General features: G+C 42.9%; 1 protein-coding gene and 2 pseudogenes across 5 annotated transcripts in view; 1 reads left to right on the forward strand and 2 right to left on the reverse strand.

Annotated features, from left to right (window-relative positions):
* LOC105233023 (lachesin) overlaps positions 1-15,020 on the forward strand; it is a 373,180-nt gene that overhangs the window by 273,115 nt on the left and 85,045 nt on the right. The gene's annotated exons all lie outside the window — the stretch shown is intronic.
* LOC125775928 (small nucleolar RNA U3) lies at positions 4,093-4,220 on the reverse strand (annotated as a pseudogene).
* LOC125775922 (small nucleolar RNA U3) lies at positions 4,233-4,362 on the reverse strand (annotated as a pseudogene).

Here is a 15,020-nt window from a genome sequence, read left to right on the forward strand (position 1 = left end):
CTAAACAGCCTCTATTTTCATACATTCAAACACAAAGCGGTCCATTAACGGCTCCCCTAGATATTGCCAACCATTTTGCTTCTTTCCTGTCACTCTCTTCTTCCGATGCAAGCTTCTCAGACACGTTCCGCAACCTAAAATCTCAACGAATAAGTATTGAACCACCTATTTTGTACCGTTTATCGCCTCCCGCTAAGCAACTAGAGTCGGAAATTCTACTAACCGAACTCGAATTCGCCCTTTCGTCCGTTAAAGGCAAAACCCCTGGTCTTGACAAAATTACCTATCCAATCATTCAAAACTTGCATATCCAGGCTAAGCATCGTTTACTCAACCTCTATAATAATATATTTGAAAGCGGATGCTATCCTCATACCTGGAAAACTTCGTGTATAGTTCCTATCCTGAAGCCCAATAATTCAGCGCTTGATGTCAACAACTATAGGCCGATATCGCTCTTAGCCTGTTTGGGAAAACTTCTTGAAAAAGTTATAGTTAACCGGCTGATGTGGTATGGCAACAAAAGAAAACTCATAAGCCCCAACCAAACCGCATACAGTAAGAATTATGGCACCATCGATGCTCTTTTGCACCTAGATCACTTTATATCAAGCGCTCTTTCCTCTAAAAACCATGTCTCAATTTTAGCAATTGATTTTCAGAAGGCATTCGACCGTGTTGGTGCCCATATCGTTCTGATACAATTAGATAAGTGGAAACTAGGCCCTAAAATCAAGAAATTTGTCAAGAACTTCCTCAGTCACAGGCAATGCAAAGTAAAAATAAATGGTTTCCTATCTTCCGTAGCTTCACTTGACAACGGAACCCCGCAAGGGTCTCGATTATCCGCCTTCCTTTTTATAATAGCTTTCGAAGAGATTACACAACTCACTTACAACCATCTCGGCATCGAGTGCCAGCTTTATGCTGACGATGAAATTTTCTACACAAAGAATGCAAACCTCACCAATACAGCCCAACTGTTTGAGAATATCTTATCCGAAATTTCGACATGGTCCCTATCATCAGGAACTACTATCTCTTACGAAAAATCAAAAACATTACACATTTGTAAAAAACGAACATGCTCAGGTTTACTAACCTATTCTAACAGTATTAATATTAGTATGGTAAATGAACTTAAAATCTTAAGGGCTAGTACTAGACTCTAAATATAGCTTTAAGGCCCATTGTAAGCATATTAAGGACTGCCTCTTAACGCGACTAAATATAATCAAATATCTAACGTCGAAAAAAAGTTTAATTCATCCATTAACGCTTATCAACGTCACCAAGGCTCTAGTGATTTCCAAGATCGACTACGCTCTACCTATCTTCGGCAGCTGCCCGGTTTCTACAATGAAAATACTCTCCTCCCCTTACCATGTGGCCATGCTTAGAAGCATTAGAGCATTTCCAACAACACCACTAAAGAATCTCTTTGCTGAAACTGGCCTGTCAACTATAATAGACAGGACTATCAACTGCACCAGACGTTTACTACCAAAGCTTCTGTTCACGACCAACACTATTCTCGCCAAAGACGTCCACAATGCGCTCTCGAGGAAACGGAAACCTAAGTGCTTGTCAGCCATCGCGCGATGCGTTAACTTCGCCAGGCAACTTGAATTACCTTCCTATAAATGTTCTCTTGGACCTGAAATTCGTCCACAATGGATGATAAAAAATTCTTCCTTTGCTATTAAGACCCTGCAACTGCCGAAGGATAAGACCTCAAGCGGAAAATACAGACAACTCTTCGCTTCGGAGAAGTCAAAATACTCCAGTTACGGTTGGAACTTTATATACACCGACGGCTCAAAAACAGCAAACAGCTCAACGTTCGCAGTCACAAAAGAAAATGGTGACTTGATTCGACACGGCACTCTCCACACAATATGTTTATCATTTACGGCCGAAGTCGTCGCTTTATTAGAAGCAGTTACTTATGTTAATTACACCAGGGGAAAGTATATCGTATGCACCGATAGCAAATGTTGCATCGAAGCCATAGAATCGCCGGAAAATACACAAAAGGAAATAGTCGCCATACGCAACAATCTTTTGAAATATCCAAACAAACTGAAATTGATATGGATCCCGGGGCACACAGGGATATCCGGTAATGAAAAAGCAGCTGCGAAAAATGCAGCAAATACACCAACCATAACTTTCAGTTATTTCACAAAACAAGACATTATAACTGAGATTACACGCCTAAGGAAAAAATCAGCAAAAGATAATTGGAGTAGATATATTCATCACTATTCTAAAATCAACCCGTTCAGAATTAAGCCGACCTACACTGCCGACATCACCTTACGCGCCATCAGGCCCTTTACCCGCTTACGTCTGGGACACACCATAATTACACACGCTTATTTATTGCAACGTGCCCCTCATGCAAACTGTCCATTCTGCGACGAAAACGCAACGTTAGAACACATATTAACCGCTTGCCCTATAACTGCAACAATTAGACATGAGATTTTTAATTCGGCCGATCCATTCCAGCTTCTGAATGAGCCCACCGCTAAAAATGTGAATATGATTTATAATTTTCTTAAGGAAACAGATCTACTTCGACGAATATAAAGATTTATAGCTACTCTAATTAACTCACTTACCCTACTTCCTAAGTACTAATCTATCCTTTCACTTCTGTTTTAATATTACATTAAACATACATACATATGTATGTAGCATAACAGACAGCCGAAGGCCTCTGCTGCCAGTGCTGCTAGATATTTATTTGTAGAATATTAAGTATTGTACAAATCATTTATAAAAAAAAAAAAGGTGCGTGGAGTCCCTACGCGCGGAAGAAGTTATACTTCTTAGCGGTGTTCAGAAATGCATAACATTTTCTATGAAAGAAAACTTAAATTCACATTTTATAAAGCAAAGTCTAAATGAAGGAATTTTAATTCGGAAAGAAGTTCTGTCTCTTCGTTGCGGAAGGGAATATGCAGCGTAACCATATATCTTTTGTAATCCATCAACACGCGTTGAAAGCCCAGCAGTTATCGGTGAATTGACGATCGTTGATTCATCAGTAGTTATAGATGCTCCCGCAGAGATTGATGAAACAGCAGACGTTGAATCTTTTTACGCGCTCTCTGATATTCCTCAGCTGTTTTCCTCTTCCTCGGTTGGCTGCCAGCTATCTTTTCCAATTTCTTCTGTTCCAGCTCTGCTTTCTTTCGTGCTCGGTATTCACGATAATATTGTGCTGATTTCTCTCCTCTTGAAACACGGCTACACCGTCTTTTTCCGCTGTTTATGTATATGTATATTGCTGTGATAAATTTATTTTCTATTAGGAAGAAAAAAATATTTATTAGTATAGTATACGATGTTAAAAAGCAAAAATTTAAAAATAAATTCTGTTGAGATTCGAACCAGTGTTCACATCATGACATTCTAGGCGCTTACCACCAACACCACCATTGACAATTAGGTTGCGCTGACTTAAGTATGATTTGGTTATGCATGCAAGAAACATACGGTGGTTCTAATAATTTTGTTTAAGTATAGAACAGTGGTCGGCATGAGAGGATCTGTCACTGTGTTGGTGAGCACGAAAAAAAAGTAGCCCAGTGAAAATTTGGAATTAAAATTAAGCAATTTTAATTATTAATTAATAGTATAATGAAAATTAACAAATTGTCTTTTGAGGATATATTCCCTATTATCTTTAAAAGACTTGGAACATAAAAGGCATTGCATGGCATCAAAGGCATTTAGAACCATAAAATATTTCTCGCAGGGCATATTTCGTTTTGCGCTATGGTCTTGCGTGATGTTAATTCGTTGATGGCTCGACAACGACTGAACGATAGAGCGTAAGCGTACGTGTGAAGTTAGTTTGCAAAATTTTGCTATGAAATGCCGACCACTGGTATAGAAATATACATACTTTGTAGAACACATTTGCTTTCGCAATAAATTTATCACAGCAATATACATACATATACATAATATGTATAAACATATACATAATATTGCTGTGATCCCTTAGAAGTATAGTCTTAACTTCTTAACGGCCAACGCAGAGTATTTTCAACCAAAAGAAATTTATTCATTAAAATCACCACTCAGAAGTCGTTTTATCCCTTGTAAGCGAGCGATTTTCTTAAATCTCACGCTCCCAGATAAAACGATATACCTCGTCCTCGTGGGTCGATTTCCAAAAGCACAGAAATGATTCTGTGAATTTATTCATTAAAATCGCCACTCAGAAGTCGTTTTATCCCTTGTAAGCGAGCGATTTTCTTAAATCTCACGCTCCCAGATAAAACGATATACCTCGTCCTCGTGGGTCGATTTCAAAAACCACAGAAATGATTCTGTGTGATTCTGAAAGGCCAACGCAGAGTATTTCAATTAAAAGTCACACAAAATAGTTGAGAATTCGCAGAACAAACGAAAAGAAAAAGAATTATAACTTCAATAATGCACAAGCATACAAACATATTTATGCGCACACATGTGAATATGTCACCAACCAAAAATTGAAACATTGTTCTACGAAAACAAAAACAACAACAGCATAAGCATGGCAACGTTGTGTTGTTGGTAGAAAAGCCGAGCTGTGCCGAAAGAAACGAACAAACGATCGCCGATTGTCACCGCTTCGCTTGCTGCTCGCACATCTTCGCAGACAAGGTTGCGTTACATTCATATGGATGGAGCGAGGTTGCGCAACCTTGCGTTACTTTTATATGGAAGGTTGCGCAACCAGAATCGAAAAAATATAAAAAAATATTTTGAAGACAGCAAATTTAAAACAGATTTTACTTATTCTTGTTTAATGTGTAATGTTCAAGTGTTGATATGAAGCGATTGTGAATTCCAGCCAGTTTTCCTTTTTTTTTACTTTTTTATTATTTTGCTCTTATTTTCCTAATATCTAGCAGCTCCTAGCATTTAAGGTATTTAAGATACAAAGCTTTTATTATAGCTAATACCTTCAGGTGTTACAGTAAATACCTTTATATTAAGAGATGTATGGAATAGCAAAGTTCAGGTGTAACCGAACTTTTTATACTCTTGCAAACCGGAAGTAGCTACGGAAATTACTTGAAGCGCTGGTAAAACTTTATATTAAACAAGTAAGGAAGACTAAGTTCGGGTGGAACGGAACATTTTATATTCGTGCAACTTACAAGAATCAAAGCCAGGGAAATGCTTTATGGTGTAAAACGTCAACGTGAGGTTCGAAATCCAAGCAAATTTATAAATAAATATAACAGACACGTAAAGTTTGTTAGAAAAACGAAAACCATTGTATGTAGTATATGGAAGTGGGGGTAGTATCGGCCCGATATTATCTATTTTTCCCAATCCCAAATACCATAAACATGTCACTTACTAAAAAACTAATCATGTAGTTGGTATTACATATATGTGGGGTAAAACAAGTTTTCGCTCAAATTTATTCATTTTGGGCACAAAGATACATTGTGTGAGGAAAATACACTAGCTCATCTTCATTGAGATAACTCAAAAATTAGCTGATATATGCGGTACAAAGTCACACGGAAGCTTGATTATATTTATTTACATTAGGTGTATGGGGGCTTCAGACTGCTGAATGGCAGCGAAAGCATAACGCCAGGAGAAAGCGAATCCGATTCCTCAATCCATGACGATGGCGCAAACGTTCCATTGTCCAACCATGAAGAAGTTCGAATAGCAACTGCCCGCCTGAAGAACTCGCATCGCATATAAGGTTCTATCGACCGTATTATGTGAAAGATTAAAGTCCACCGTCAACAAACTGATTGGACCTTATCAGTGTGGCTTTAGCCCTGGCAAATCAACAACTGACTAGATATGCACCATCCGCCCGTGAAAAGAGAATCGACACAGACCACTTCCTTGCCGATTTCAAAGCTGCTTTTGACAGCACGAAAAGGAGCTGCTTTTATGCCGCGATGTCTGAATTTGGTATCCCCGCAAAACTAACAGGCCCATCGTCCAACTTTTACCCCGGCTCCTGTAAAGCCTTGTTATACCATCCTGGCAGTTTTTTTTTACTTTTCTGCCGCATTTAGTTATTGATTTATCGCGCGTTTAGTAGCTTTCAACAGTACTGTTATATGGGGAGTGAGTGGGGTTCTCATCCGATTTGGTTGTTGTATCTTTAGTGGTTTGGAAGATATATACATTTAACTTATTAGAGGGCTGGCCCACGCCCACTTTTTCAAAAAATTTCGTCCACAGCTGCCCCTGGCTACTGCAATCCTCTGTGCCAAATTGGAGTTTTATATCTAAGTTTATTGTTTAGTTATGGTACCTTATAAGTTTTCGGTTAATGGTGATTTGTGTGCGTGGCAATAGTCCGATTACGCCCATCTACGATTACAGCTTGCACGAACAGACAGACAGTCAACCGAATTTCAACTTTCCTCGTCATCGTCAACATTTATAAATATAAGATGATACATACAACCGTTACAACAAAACTATTATACTCTGTAGCAACATGTTGCAAGAGTATAAAAATGTTTAGAAAGAATTCGAATAATCGAAGAAATTGTGAATGAAGTACAACCAAATTTTGTATTTTACTAAGTTATAAGTATTAGGGGTCAGTTAGTTTAATATCTATGGTACGTATGTATATTTTACTTCCCTTAGTTCAAATCTTCATTAAATGAGATACATCTGACATAAACTTATGCCCTATTGCGGTTTTTAACCCAACTGCATTTCAGTCGAAGTTTAAAAATTCAAAAAAAATTTTTTGGAATTGTAAATTTCGTATCTGGAGGATGGAGTCATGTGTAGAAGTTCACGCAAGTGAGGAAAGTTCTCTGATTGCCATTCACTTGGGAGTGGCCAGAAACGATTCTTTTACATGTGACTCAAGCAGCTCACGACTTCCGGTCTTTGACCAAGGATCCTCTGGGTAGCCTAAGAACATCCGTTTGAAGGCGAAGCATCCCCTGCATAGGGATGTGCGCTGGGTTTGGGACCCGCAACGTAAAAAAACACCCCCAGTGAATAGTCAGAACCAGCCTCGGATGAGAGACCCCCCTTTTGATGACGACCATGGCAAACGAAGTGAGGACTACGAATTGAGGGCATGCACCTGGAATGTCCGGTCCCTTATCTGGGAAGGTGCCACTGCCCAACTGGTTGATGTCCTCGTGAAAACAAAGGCTGACATCACCGCCGTCCAATAAATGCGAAGGACGGGACAAGGACAGAGACGAGTAGGTCCTTGTGACATTTACTACAGTGGCCATATAAAGGAGCGCAGGTTCGGCGTGGGATTCGTGGTGGGAGAGAGACTCCGTCGCCGAGTACTATCATTCACTGCGGTGAATGAACGTCTAGCCACAATCCGCATCAAAGCGAGGTTCTTCAACATATCGCTGATTTGCGCCCACGCCCCGACGGTAGAAAAGGACGATGTGACCAAAGATGCCTTTTATGAGTGCTTGGAGCGCACTTATGAGAGATGCCCCCGTCACGATGTAAAAATCGTGCTTGGCGACTTCAACGCCAGGGTGGGCAAAGAAGGTATCTTTGGTACTACGGTCGGTAAATTCAGCCTCCACGACGAAACATTCCCAAATGGGTTGAGGCTGATCGACTTCGCCGGGACCCGAAATATGGTTATCTGTAGTACTAGATTCCAGCATAAGAAGATCCATCAAGCTACCTGGCTGTCTCCGGATCGAAAAACTACCAACCAGATCGATCATGTTGTGATAGACGGAAGACACGTCTCCAGTGTTTAAGATGTGCGTGCGCTCCGAGGTCCTAACATCGACTCGGACCACTATCTTGTTGCAGCCAAAATTCGCACCCGCCTCTGTGCAGCAAAAAACGCACGCCAACAAACACAAGGAAGGTTCGACGTCGAGAAGCTGCAATCACAACAGACAGCCGAACGATTCTCTACTCGGCTTGCACTCCTGCACTCGTCAACAACTCGGTATAAGGGAACTGTGGGACGGCATTTCAAACTCCTTGCGTACAGCTGCTCCGAAACCATTGGTTTTCGGAAAGTGCAAAAGAACAGCTGGTACGACGAGGAGTGCCGTGTCGCAGCGGAGAGAAAACAGGCTGCCTACCTTGCAACGTTACGATCGACCACAACACGTGCGGGATGGGATAGATACCGAGAGTTGAAGAGGGAAGCGAGACGCATTTGCAGACAGAAGAAGAAAGAGGCCGAAATGCGTGAGTACGAGCAGCTGGATAAGCTGGCCGACAGGGGTAATGCTCGAAAATTCTACGAAAAGATGCGGCGGCTTACAGAAGGTTTCAAGACCGGAGCATATTCCTGTAGAACCCCCCAAGGTGATCTAGCTACCGATGCCCAGAGCATACTTAAATTATGGAGGGAACACTTCTCCAACCTGCTGAATAGCAGTGATAGCACAACACCGGGAGAAGGCGAACCCGATTCCCCAATCGATGACGATGGAGCAGACGTTCCATTACCCGGCCATGAAGAAGTTCGAATAGCAATTGCCCGCCTGAAAAACAACAAAGCGGCAGGGGCGGATGGATTGCCAGCCGAGCTATTCAAACACGGCGGCGAAGAACTGATAAGGAGCATGCATAAACTTCTTTGTAAAATATGGTCGGACGAAAGCATGCCCAACGATTGGAATTTAAGTGTGCTATGCCCAATCCATAAAAAAGGAGACCCCACAATCTGCGCCAACTACCATGGGATAAGCCTCCTCAATATCGCATATAAGGTTCTGTCGAGCGTATTGTGTGAAAGATTAAAGCCCACCGTCAACAAACTGATTGGACCTTATCAGTGTGGCTTCAGACCTGGTAAATCAACAACCGACCAGATATTCACCATGCGCCAAATCTTGGAAAAGACCCGTGAAAGGAGAATCGACACACACCATTTCTTCGTCGATTTCAAAGCTGCTTTCGACAGCACGAAAAGAAGCTGCCTTTATGCCGCGATGTCTGAATTTGGTATCCCCGCAAAACTAATACGGCTGTGTAAACTGACGTTGAGCAACACGAAAAGCTCCGTCAGGATCGGGAAGGACCTCTACGAGCCGATCGATACCAAACGAGGTTTCAGACAAGGTGATTCCCTATCGTGCGACTTTTTCAACCTGCTTCTGGAGAAAATAGTTCGGGCTGCAGAACTCAACAGAGAAGCTGCCATCTTCTATAAGAGTGTACAACTGCTGGCGTATGCCGATGATATCAATATCAAAAACCCGCGCCGTTAGTTCTGCTTTCTCCAGACTGGACAAGGAAGCAAACGAAATGGGTCTGGCAGTGAACGAGGGCAAGACGAAATATCTCCTGTCATTAAACAAACAGTCGTCGCACTCGCGACTTGGCACTCACGTCACTGTTGACAGTCATAACTTTGAAGTTGTAGATAAATTCGTCTATCTTGGAACCAGCGTAAAAACCACCAACAATATCAGCCTAGAAATCCAACGCAGGATAACTCTTGCCAACAGGTGCCACTTCGGATTAAGTAGGCAATTGAGAAGCAAAGTCCTCTCTCGACAAACAAAAAACAAGCTCTATAAGTCACTCATAATTCCCGTCCTGCTATATGGTGCAGAGGCCTGGACGATGTCAGCAACAGATGAGTCGACGTTGCGAGTTTTCGAGAGAAAAGTTCTGCGAAAGATTTATGGTCCTTTGCGCGTTGGCCACGGCGAATATCGCATTCGATGGAACGATGAGCTGTACGAGATATACGACGACATTGACATAGTCCAGCGAATTAAAAGACAGCGGCTACGCTGGCTAGGTCATGTTGTCCAGATGGACGAAAACACTCCAGCTCTGAAAGTATTCGACGCAGTACCCGCCGCGGGAAGCAGAGGAAGAGGAACACCTCCACTCCGTTGGAAGGACCAAGTGGAGAAGGACCTGGCCTCGCTTGGAATAACCAATTGGCGCCACGTAGCGAAAAGAAGAAACGACTGGCGCGCTGTTGTTGACTCGGCTATAATCGCATAAGCGGTGTCTACGCCAATTAAGAAGAAGAAGAAATTTCGTATCTTTATTTTAATCATATACTTATGTACGTATATTTCACAAAATGATAAGTTGGTCGAATAACCCAATTGGCGGCAGAATCGGCTAGCGACGATTGATGCGGGAGAAAAAACAAACGATGCTGCGAAAAGCGTATGCGCAAAGGCTTGGAGTGTCGACTCGTACGGAAGCAAAAAGCGAAGTGTCGGCGGCGGGAGTTGTCCGTCCCTTTTTTTGCGTAAAACTGTTGTGTTCTAGTTGGAAGTGTGGTGTACTGTTTGAGTGCATTGGTGTGATGTGTAGTGACGTGGAAGGTGAGTGGTGAAATGTGGTGTGGCTGTGTTTCATGATAGGGTACGCCGAAAGTCATTTAGACATCCCGGCCCCCCTAGGCAAATTATTAGCCTAGTAGCCGTTGCAATTGCTGCAAGGTGGCCACCACGTTACTAAGCCCAGTGGTTTGGCGAGACCGCGGCCTAGGTTGATGCCGCCGCGTAGATGTATTAGGTTGTTGGCGCCGAGTACGTGTTCGGGTTTCTGGTGGTGGCTCAGCTCTTCGTGGTCGTGCAGCACGGTTCGCCTGTGGTCGTCGTAATTGTCTGCCGTCTCGATGAAGGAGCGTGTGATGCCGCCGCATGCATATTTGGCACGTATATCCGGACGTACACTCCGATGTGTAGTGGGTAGTTGCCAGACAATTTAGGCAGTGGCCATGTGCCTGGACAATCTGCTGGCGGAGCGGAGGCAGCATCCTCTTAAATATGCCGCAGTGCGGCAACCTGTGGGGGCGGCGGCAAAGTGGGCATCGGAGGCGCTGTGGGTCTGCTGGCACCGGCGCCGGATTTGCGCGTGTTGCACTTCGGGCAACGGTTGGTTGCGTCGTGGCCGTGGAATTTCGAGGAGCTGGTGTAGGCCCCGTTCGTGGCACGTGAATGGTCGACAGAACGGCTGGCGTTGGTGCTGGCGGCATATCGACATCCATTTGATCTGTCAAAGATATTTACGTTATATGTTTGTGGTATACGGATAGGATAGTTGGTGCTACGTTAGGTGGCACTGGTGGGTAGTCATGTGGACTATATCGATTTATCGTTTATGTTTACGGTTTACGTATCGGTTTTATCGGCAGTGGGCAAAAAGCATAGTTTAACGAGCCGCCGAGTTAGTGTTCCGTTTTGCGTACGGAGATCAACTACGCGAATATGACCGTCGGAGCCGTGGTAAAGCTTCTCTATGCGGCCAAGCCGCCATTCAGTGAGGGGGAGACAATCGTCATGAATTAAGACACAATCTCCAAGCTTAGGCGCGTTTTCTGGTGTTTTCCACCGGTACCTTCTGTGGAGGTCCTTTAAATAATCTTCTTTCCATCGAAGACTGAAATCGTGATGGAGATTTTTAATTCTTTCCCATCTGTTTAATAAGGAAAGCGACTCCACGCCTGGCTCAGGTGTGGCCAGAATGGGCGCTCCTTTAAGAAAATGCCCTGGTGTGAGGGCTGTAAAGTCTGATGGATCTTGCGAGAGGGCTGCGAGAGGCCGTGAGTTGAGAACGGCTTCAATTCTAGTTAACAAGGTCGTGAATTCTTCATAATTGAATTTGTGTGCCAGCTAGCTTCTTGAAATGTGAATTGAAGCTTTTTACGGCTGATTCCCATAAACCACCCATATGTGGAGCGCTTGGGGGAATAAACTGCCAATTGATGCCTTGGGGAGCATATTTTTGTATAATGTCAGGTGAAACTTGTTTCATAAAATCCACAAATTGTTTCTCTGTGGCTCTTTGAGCTCCGATAAATGTTTTACCATTATCGTTCATGATTTTGGATGGAAAGCCACGTCGTCCGACGAAGCGAGCAAATGCCGCGAGGAGGGCCTCCTTTGTCAGATTGGAACATAGCTCAAGGTGTACTGCTTTTGTCGTAAAACAGACAAAGACAGCCACATAGCCTTTCATCATGGTGGGAGACCTTAGCATGGACGCCTTTATTTGAAAAGGCCCAGCAAAGTCGACACCTGTAGTGGTGAAAGGCAGAGCAAAGTTACACCGTTCCGGTGGAAGTGCTGCCATAATCTGCGTTCTCATTTTCTGCTTGTGCATAGTGCAGACCTTGCACGTGAAAATGCACTTCTTGATTTGGGGCTTAAGGCGGGGAACATAGTACTCTTGGCGTACCATATGTTGCATGAGGCGATGTTCGGCGTGTAACATGAGTATATGGATATAATTGATGAATAATGTGGCAAATGAGGATTTCTCCGGTATTATTATGGGATGGCGTCAATGTATCGCATTGGGGGCAAGTTGCTCCCTTTACCTTAAGTTTGAGTCGCTCTACGAATTTGAGAATATAGGCGACTACTCTGAGTGCTCGGGGAAACGATGAAAATCGTTCAAGGATGTCAGCATCATCCATTGTTGTGTGATAAGTGGCGATTTTTCGACTTTCTGGGGCAATTATGTTGCGCATTGGCGATTGTGGCCAAGAATCGGGAGATTCTGTTAACCATCGGGGGCCATTCCACCAGAAGGTGGTGGTGGCGAGATGAAGGGGTTTGCACCCTCTTGTCCCAAGATCGGCCGGATTGTCAGCACTGGCTACGTGGCGCCAAGTGGCTGATCCTACTAGATCAAGTATTTGAGACGTTCGGTTAGAAATATATGTTTTCCACGCGTGTGGTGCTTTTTCTATTTCGGAATCGGACCAGAGGTATAATTTATATTTTGCCATGTTTAAGTGGGTGTGCACCATGGAGACGAGCTTTGCTAGTAGCAGAGCGCCACAGAGTTCAAGTCGTGGTAGACTTATGGTTTTTAGAGGCGCAACTTTTGCTTTTGCCACTAGTAGGTGGCTTGTAGTTGCAATATCGCTTTGTGTGCGCAAATATATAGTGGCATAATATGCCTTTTCAGAGGCGTCGCAGAAGCCGTGTAGTTCCACTTTGTATTCGGGAGAATAGTTTACCCACCGTGGAATTTGTATCTGCGACATGTCTTTTAGGTTATTAGCAAACTGGGACCATCTTTCTAAGCGAAGAGGTTTCACTTGTTCGTCCCAGTCAGTTCCGTCTAGCCATAATTCTTGAATCAGGATTTTCGCTTGTATCATAATTGGCGAAAGCCATCCTGCGGGGTCAAAAAGTTTTGCCACAGAGGAGAGGATTTGGCGTTTCGTAATGGTGGATAATGCGGATATGGATTCAGTTGTGTATGAAAACTTGTCCGATATCGCATTCCATTGGATGCCCAGAGTTTTTGTTGTACTTTCCTTTTCGAAAATAAGGAAATTAGTGTCCAACAAATTTTCTTTTGGTATATTTTTTAATATAGTTGGGTGATTTGCGGTAATCTTTTTTAATGGAAACCCTGCGGATTTGAGGGCTTGGATTACTTGTGATAATGATTCGTATGCTTGTGGAAGACTGTGACTTCCAGACAGAATATCGTCTACGTTAGTACGTTTGTGTTTTTAACACCTGGGTCGCCAGAGGAAATTCTGACTTGGTGTTTTCAGCCAATTCATGGAGTGTTCGAATGGCTAAGTATGGGGCACAGTTAACGCCAAAGGTCACTGTTTTTAGCTTGAAGTCGCGTAGTGGACTATTGGGGGATTTTCGGAAAATAATTCGCTGAAAATCTTGATCGTCTTTATGTACGACTATTTGTCTATACATTTTTTCGACGTCCCCGTTAAATACGTATTTGAATGTAGGCCAGTTTAGAATAAGCAGCATTAAATCAGGTTGGAGCGTGGGTCCCGTAAACAGGATATCCTTTAGGGAATTCCCCGAGCTAGTGGATCTTGAGGCGTTGAAAACAACTCTTACTTTTGTTGTTTTTTGTTGTCAGGCTTTACTACTGCATGATGTGGCAAGTAAAATGAGTAGTATTTGCCATTCTTAATTTTTTTGCATGGGCTTACTTCCTCCATGTGATCTAAATAGAGGTATTCTTCCAACACACCATCATATTCTGGTTTGAGTTCACCTTTTTTAAGTAGGTTTCTTTCCATACTTTGAAACTGCTGTATTGCAGAGGTGCGAGAGTGACCTAAGGCGATTGTGTTGGGAAATTGTTGTTTTAGTGGTAGTCGTACGACATACCGACCATTATCTGATCTAGTAGTTGTGGCTTTGTAAAAGTCTTCACAATACTGATCTTCGGGGGTTGTGATTGAAATGGGGAGGAGTTCCTCTAACTCCCAAAATTTTCTCAATTGTGAATTGAGGTACTCGTTTGAGATTTCCTCAACTTGAGTTGTCATTGCTGTGACTGGTTCCGCAACTAGTCCACTTAGGACCCATCCGAAAATGGTATTTTGCGCCAGTAGTGTTTTCGAAATTTTTTCAACACCTTCCAGTATTATTTGCGATATAAGATCGCTGCCTAACAGAAGGTCTATTTGAGCGGGGGTGTTGCAGTTGGGATCTGCTAGAGTCAGATGTGAATTCTTATCCCAATGCTTGCTACTTATTTGATAGCTTGGAAGCATGTTTGTTAGTTGCGGTAAGACAATAGCATTTGCTTGAATGCGCTTATCCGCTTGGGGGAAAATTAGGGTAATGGGGCATATTTTGTTAGAGTTTTGTACTACTCTTCCGCCCATTCCCGTAATTTCATAGTTGGCATGTTTTGTTGGCAATTTTAATTTATTTTGGGCCTTAGACGCTATAAAGGATCGTTGGGACCCTTGGTCTATTAAGGCTCTTAGTTTGAACAGTTCTCCTCTGTGTTCGATGGAGACCACTGCTGTTGGGAGTAATACCTTGGAAGCATGTTTGTTAGTTGCGGTAAGACAATAGCATTTGCTTGAATGCGCTTATCCGCTTGGGGGAAAATTAGGGTAATGGGGCATATTTTGTTAGAGTTTTGTACTACTCTTCCGCCCATTCCCGTAATTTCATAGTTGGCATGTTTTGTTGGCAATTTTAATTTATTTTGGGCCTTAGACGCTATAAAGGATCGTTGGGACCCTTGGTCTATTAAGGCTCTTAGTTTGAACAGTTCTCCTCTGTGTTCGATGGAGA

This window comes from Bactrocera dorsalis, chromosome 1, assembly GCF_023373825.1.
Source record: "Bactrocera dorsalis isolate Fly_Bdor chromosome 1, ASM2337382v1, whole genome shotgun sequence".
Taxonomy (NCBI): Eukaryota; Metazoa; Arthropoda; class Insecta; order Diptera; family Tephritidae; genus Bactrocera; species Bactrocera dorsalis.